General features: G+C 42.8%; 1 pseudogene; it reads left to right on the top strand.

Annotated features, from left to right (window-relative positions):
• The first annotated feature begins 2,338 nt into the window (after positions 1-2,338).
• Positions 2,339-3,262, top strand: LOC103566231 (olfactory receptor 2F1-like; annotated as a pseudogene).
• Positions 3,263-6,960: the final 3,698 nt, after the last annotated feature.

Genomic DNA, 6,960 nt, shown 5'->3' with positions numbered 1-6,960 from the left:
ACTGGCTGTTTTTTTGCGTGCACTTCATTATTTCTACGTATCTGAGCGGCTATTTACACAGTCCGATTCTATGTCTCCAGTTCCAGACTCCATACTCCAGCTTCCTCTGAAAACTCTGCTAAGGTCATGATGACTCACCCCCTCTATCCTCCTGCCAGGCTGTTCCTGGACAGGGAGACCTGGCTGTTTTCATTCCTATTATCCTAGCACCTGCCACTGGACCAGGCATTACTCAGTGCTAAGTAAATATTCACTAAGTTGAGCAAAGTGGAATGAAACTCTCTAATTATTCCAAAAATCAGAGGATGAAGCTATCTATTAATAAAAATAGTTTATCATCATCCTCTGAAAATAGCATCAAAAATTTGTTGGAAAAAGGTGGTTGATTTTTTCTGTAAAATGAAATGGATGGAATATATGATCTCTATGGTTCCTTTCATTTCTAACATTATTCATTCTCTTATATAATAACAGGGCCTTCTGGAGAGAATCTGGATCCATGACCGTGACTCTGAATGTGAGGATTCTGGATGCCATAGCAGCCTCTGGATTCTAGAAGAGTTAGTTACTTCCTCTGCGGATACAGGGACCAGGCTCCCTGGGGCAGGGTTTAGAACCCAGCCACCAGCTACAGCACTCTGGCCCTAAGACACATCTCCCACCCTGAGAACGTAAAGCCAGTTCCTATTCTTAGCATTTTCTGCAGTGACCCCTTCTGGTCAGCGCAGGGCCAGATCTGAGTGGGAGGGAAGAGTTGCCTGCTCCATCCAGCTTCTCTGCTCTCTCCCTCCACCAGTGAAAGCCCAGGCCAGCATTCCCAGCCAGAAAAACATCTGAGTTGGATGCTTTTCAGTTCTATCGTATTTGGCTCTGTGGCTCTGCTCTGGTTTTCTGAACACTGATTTATTACTGCATTTGTCCTTTGTTCAGCTGTCTTATTTGATTCTCATAGATTTTACCAAGATCCAATTTTTTAAAATTATTTGATTCTGTGGCATTGCTGATTTTGTAAACACAAGTTCCCGACATTGACAGACAACATTTCCTAGAAGTTGGTTGAAAGCACAGTGGCTCATATACTAAATAGATATTTTTAATAAATGATTTAATTTACCTATTATTTTAAGAGCAGGAAATATTCCTTGAGATTAAATTTCTATGAAGAAAAGTTGAGGGTATTTAATTCTATTTTTATAGAGGGCTGGCCAACGTGTTGGAAAGCAGATAACTCAGCACAATCTTAGGTGAAAAAGGAGAATTCACTTCTGCTGAAAAGACTCAGTGGATTTCAGTCACTTCATAATCAGTAGTAACACGTGAGTATCGTTGGTTTCCAAGTGCTCTCGTTACATTAATTCCTTAATTATTTATTTAAATATCTGAATAAATGCCTGCAACTTAGTATATACCTTGCACATTGTTGAGAAGGAAGGCATAACTGCATTGGTAATTTAATTACAGCTGCAAACTTAATTATCCAGCTAGCAACCCTGTTCTTCTCCGTCATAACACTTAGCATAATTATACTTAATTAATTTTTTGTAATTATCAGTGTGTGTCTGATTACATTATAAGAACCAAGGAAGTAGGACTTGTGCTTCTGTCTTTCCGGACCAGATGTGGTGTCTGATGTCCAGCACAGTCCCTGTACAGAGCAGGCGCTTAACAGATACTGGTTTCAGGAAATGAAGCCTCCTCTGGACTGCTGGGCACAATGAGAAGGGCGTGAGAGGATTCCTTCTTAGGCAGTGACCTAGACTGGAGCTAAGAGGAAACATGAAGAGAAATAGAATCCTGTGTTTTAGGAACAACACTGAGGAACCTGGGCAGACCTCTCGATCCCAAGTGTCTAACACCCTACCCTCTGTTCCCCCCACTGAAGAGTCCTTCCTTTCCAGCCTGAGCTCCACTGTCCTTCCTTACTTTTCCATTTTCTAACTTCCTTCTTTAGTTTTTCTTTCTTTTTTACTTACTGTTTTTCCTTTCTATCATTATTTCTCCCTTTTCTCCACCACTTTTTTTTCCTATCTTTCCTTCTGCTCTGATAGCTTATCTCCTCTATAATTGTAGCTGTGCTGGATTCTGGATGTAGAAGCATGATCAGAACAAGGACTTTATCCTTGAGAATTTCACAGTCAACTGTGAGTACCAAAATATCTCTTTTTCCAGCATCTTCCTTGCATTCACCCTGAGCACCTAACTTAAGGAACTTGAGGGGAGGTGTCTGGATTGCAGCACTAATCGTAGCCCAGGGCTTAATATCAGAGTGCTAAAGTGAGACTATCACCTGTCCCTCCCTGACTCCACATTTCCCCCAACTGCCTGACCCACCTGCTCCATGAGGAGGGACAACCTGACCTGGGTGAGTGATTTTGTTCTAATGGGGCTCTCCAGTGACAGGCAGATCCAGGCTGGACTCTTTGTCCTGTTTTGGGCCACTTATCTGCTGACTCTGCTGGGCAATGGGCTCATTGTCCTCCTGATCTGGACATGCAACTGTAGCTTCCCATATACTTATTCCTCTGCAACCTTGCAGTAGTGGACATTGACTGCACCTCCGGGGGGGTCCTCGAGATGCTGATGCACTTTCTCCGGGAGAAGAAGACCATCCCATTCACCCAATGTGCAACTCAGGTCTTCTCGCTGGCCCTGGGGGGGACTGAGTCCTGCTGCTGGCAGTAATGGCTTATGACTGCTATGTGGCCATCTGTGAGCCACTGCACTACGTGGCAGTGATGGGCTGTGCAGCACTGGCAGTGATCTCTTGACTTGTGGACCTGGCTATACTGCAATGGAGATGGTGGTCACTATGTACCTGCCCACCTGTGGGCACCATGTGCTGAACCATGTGGCCTGTGAGAGACTGGCACAGGTCAGGTTGGCCTACGTGGACATCACCCCCAACCAGCTGGTCATGATGGCCTCAAGCATGGTGGTGCTGCTGGTACCCTGCTGCCTGGTCTCCTTGTCCTACGCTTACACTGTGGCCACCATCCTGCAGATCCACTCCACTGGGGGATGCCACAAAGCCTTTGGGACCTGTGCCTCCCACCCCGTTGTGGTCTCCATGTCTTATGGGATGGCCCTGGCTCCCCACATGCAGCCCAGCTCCACAGATTTGACCAAGCAGGACAAGGTGGTGGTGCTCTTTTATGCCGTGGTGACTCTCATGTTCAATCCGCTCATCTACAGTCTGTGAAACAAAGAGATGAAGGCTGCTCTGAGTCGAGTTCTGATGAGGAGTTCTGAATTAAAACTTTAGTAATTGACTTTGTCACAAGAGGGCCTCACTCTGCAGACAGTGGGCAGTGGAGCATGCCCTCCTGCGTGATGTCTGTATATGTGTATATGCCTGTTTGTGAATTTGCATGTGTGTGTGCACTCGTGCAAGAGAGCAGGTGTAAGGATGACAACATGCACTATTATCTTTTGAGGTAATAGAGTAATGGGATTTTTATCTCTGGGTTCTATTTTTGGTCCCTGCTTTATCCTAAAAAATGTGAATTCCTCCTTAGAGATACATACACTCTACAGATAATTGAATGGAAAAACATATATACAGACATATATGCACTAGAAAGGAGAATCAAATCACAGGTCAGGGCAGTGCAGAAAACTTATGCCAGGAGAGTCTATTTCCTTGCTAAAATCTACAACTACATGTCTAAGCTTTTCTGCAATCAGTAAGAGAAATAGAGGGGCGAAGCTTTAAGTTACAAAATTCACTGTATCCATGGGATCAAATAAGCCTAAGGTCACAGGTGCAGAATTCACTCATATGACTCACACATGATCCAGCCCAGCTCAATATGGTGGGGAATTCACGCCAGTAATTGGAGTCAAAGTCATAGTAATGGTAGCCACAGCCCTGATGAGCAGGTGTGGACCGTGTGTCAGTCATGTGGACCTTACTTTGCATGTTTCCCTCTCACACTTGCAGTGGTGGCAAGTGACTGGCAAAAAACTCAAGAATTCAGGACCGCAAACTCATATCTTTCTACACAATCAAGTCTAAGGATATTCTCTTGTGAAAACTGAGAAATCCATTCAGTACTCACACTTGACTAGAGGATCACATCACACACGATCAGAGGTGAGCTGAGCTATTCAGCAAGGAAAGCGTCAGTTAGCCATTGGTGATAATGTCCTCTGCTCTTATATCACACAATTAATGATTGAGCTCTAAACATCCTAAAATGTAAAGCAAAGCATTGGTAATTTTATCCAGAAAAACTACTTTTAAAAATCATAATAAAGTATCTCTTACTTAAATATTATAGATTTCTGGTTTGTCTTACCAAGAAAAAAATATAAACTGACAACAATTCAATTTAGAATCAATCTGTTGAGAAAATGCCAAAAGGTTGAGGAGGATAGAATGGAGTATCTTTTCAAATTCCTAGTAAAACTTTTTTAAAATTAAGATAAAATTCATTATTTTAACTATTTTAAGTTATACAAGTCAGTGGCATTTATTATTTTCACACTGTTGTGAAACTTCATGTCTATTTAGTTTCAAAACATTTTCATCACCCTCGAAGGACATCTCATGCCCTTTAAGCGGTCAGGCCCTGTTCCTCTCTCCTTCCAGGCCCTGACAACCACTACTCTACTCTCTGTCTTTATGGATTCGTCTGTTCTGGACATTTCTTAAAAATGGAATCACACAATATGTGACCTCTTGTGTGTGGTCTTTCACTTAGCATAATGTTTTTGAGGTCCATCCATGTTGAAGCACATAGCAGTACTTCATTTCTTTTTAAGGCTGATTAATATTCCTTCGTATGGAAATAACCACATTTTGTTTATCCATTCATCATTTGTCGAGATTTGGGTTGTTTCTACCTTTTGGCTATTGTGAATAGTGCTGCTATGAACACTCATGGATAAGTTTTTGTTTGAAAACCAGTTTTAAATTGTTTTGGGTATATTCTCTGGAGTGGAACTGCTCAGTCATATGAGAATTCTGTGTGTAACTTCTCAAGGAACTGCCAAATTGTTCTCCACCAAAGCTGAACCATTTTACGTTCCCACCAGCAATGAATAAGGGTTCCAATTTCTCCACTTCCCCTCAACACTTATGTTCTGTGTCTGATTATAGCCATCCGGGTGGGTGTGAAGTGGTGTCCAATTGTGGTTTTAATTTGCATGTCCAACATGACAAACGATGTGGAGCATCTTTTCCTGTGCTTGTTGGCCATTTGTATATCCTCTCTGCAGTAATGTCCAGGAAAACTTCTTTTTCTTTTTTTATTGAAGACCCGTCTTACCTCCCCTCCCTGGAGCATCATCTTCCCTCACTCACTCCCTCAGCACCTGCCTCCCTCCTTCTCCCCCTAGCACCATCAGTGCCTCCATCTCCCTTCTTCTCCTCCTTGCTCCTTTCCTCCACTGCTCTCACCCCCATCTGAGGCACTCGGCCCCATTCCCAGTCAAATCTTCTTAACTCTCATTTTAGATCCTTCTCCAACTATTTATTTCTCTTACACAACAACAGAGTATCTTTCCTTTCTATATTCCCTCTCAGTAGTGCCTCCGTACGTAGCTGTTTGCCTTCTCTTTACCCAGTGTCTGCATTGGGTACAGCAGAGAATCCTCTGGAGTTCTTCATCCTTAGCTCCTGAAGGAGAACAAATTGCAAGCACTTATGATTTAATACACTTTCCTTTATCTTCATCACATACCTATGGAACATCTAGCTTTGAGCACCATGATATGCTAGTACTCCTTCCAACAGAGCCTGGCTACAAAATGATCACCAAAATCATTGAATGAGCAAACTTTGTGTATGATTTTTTTTTCATAAAATCAGTTAAATTTGGAAAGTGTCAACCTAAAGCAATGATCTTGGTTCTTTATTGCTTGAAGTATAAATTGTGATATACTTGGGACAATAATCTATTGACACCTTCTAATCATAATAATTAGAACATATCTCTTGTATATAAAATAATACTTCTATTCTCCATGGCAGGAGTCCATACATCTTATTTATCCAGAGAAGACTTCAATTAATTAAATTTGGGTTAGAAAAAGGGGTGAGGTTCCAAAATACTTTCCTATCCATTGTTTTAGTTTTAGAATTTAGAGATATTTTTTGGCCTTACCTCTTTAAAGAGAGATTCCATGTTTTTGTTTTTGCTTTTTCGGGGGGAAGGTTAGCCCTGAACTAACATTTGCCGCCAATCCTCCTCTTTTTACTGAGGAAGACTGGCCCTGAGCTAACATCCATGCCCATCTTCCTCTACTTTATATGTGGGACGCCTGCCACAGCATGGCTTGATAAGTGGTACGCAGGTCCACATCAGAGATCCAGGCCGGCAAACCCTGGCCAACCGAAGTGGAATGTGTGAATTTAGCCTCTGTGCCACCGAGCCGGCCCCTGAGATATTCCACGTTTTTAAAGCACAGTTACCGATCAGGAGGAAACAACTGTTTGGTCCCTCAAGAGACCCTTCTGAGTGAAGTCTTTCTTGAGTTGGTATCATAGAGCGGGGTCTATGAAAACATCCTTAAGCAGGTTCTAGACTGAGCTCCTGGATAAGAGAACGAATTTTAAGGAAACCACTCCTCAATATGACATTCATTCTTCAGTCAGTCCACCAACTCTATATGGCAATCTCAGTTAGAAACTAGAAAGGGGAACAATAATAAGAGAAAACACGCTCTACCCTTCAAGCAGTTTGTTAGAAGTCAGAAAAGGGAAGTGGACAAGCTGGGCTTGGGGGAGGGATTTTTCCAATTCTGCCTCCTGGCTGCAGAGAAAGTTGAGAGTCCAGGTTTGTGGGCTCCATACTCTCACTAAACTGTTGGGTAGTGGCCTCTTTTTTAAGATAAAAAGGATAGAGGTCAGCCGATTTGGTGAGCTGGGCCTCCAGTCTGCTGGCCTGTCCAAGCTTCTCTCTAGCCTGTTTCCTTGCATAACTTGGTGGCCATCCAAAGCCTCTACCCTGGCCCCCA

This window comes from Equus przewalskii, chromosome 4 (assembly GCF_037783145.1).
Source record: "Equus przewalskii isolate Varuska chromosome 4, EquPr2, whole genome shotgun sequence".
NCBI classification, from domain to species: Eukaryota; Metazoa; Chordata; class Mammalia; order Perissodactyla; family Equidae; genus Equus; species Equus przewalskii.
Note: the sequence above shows the minus strand (reverse complement) of the source record. Positions and strands in the feature narration are given on the sequence as shown.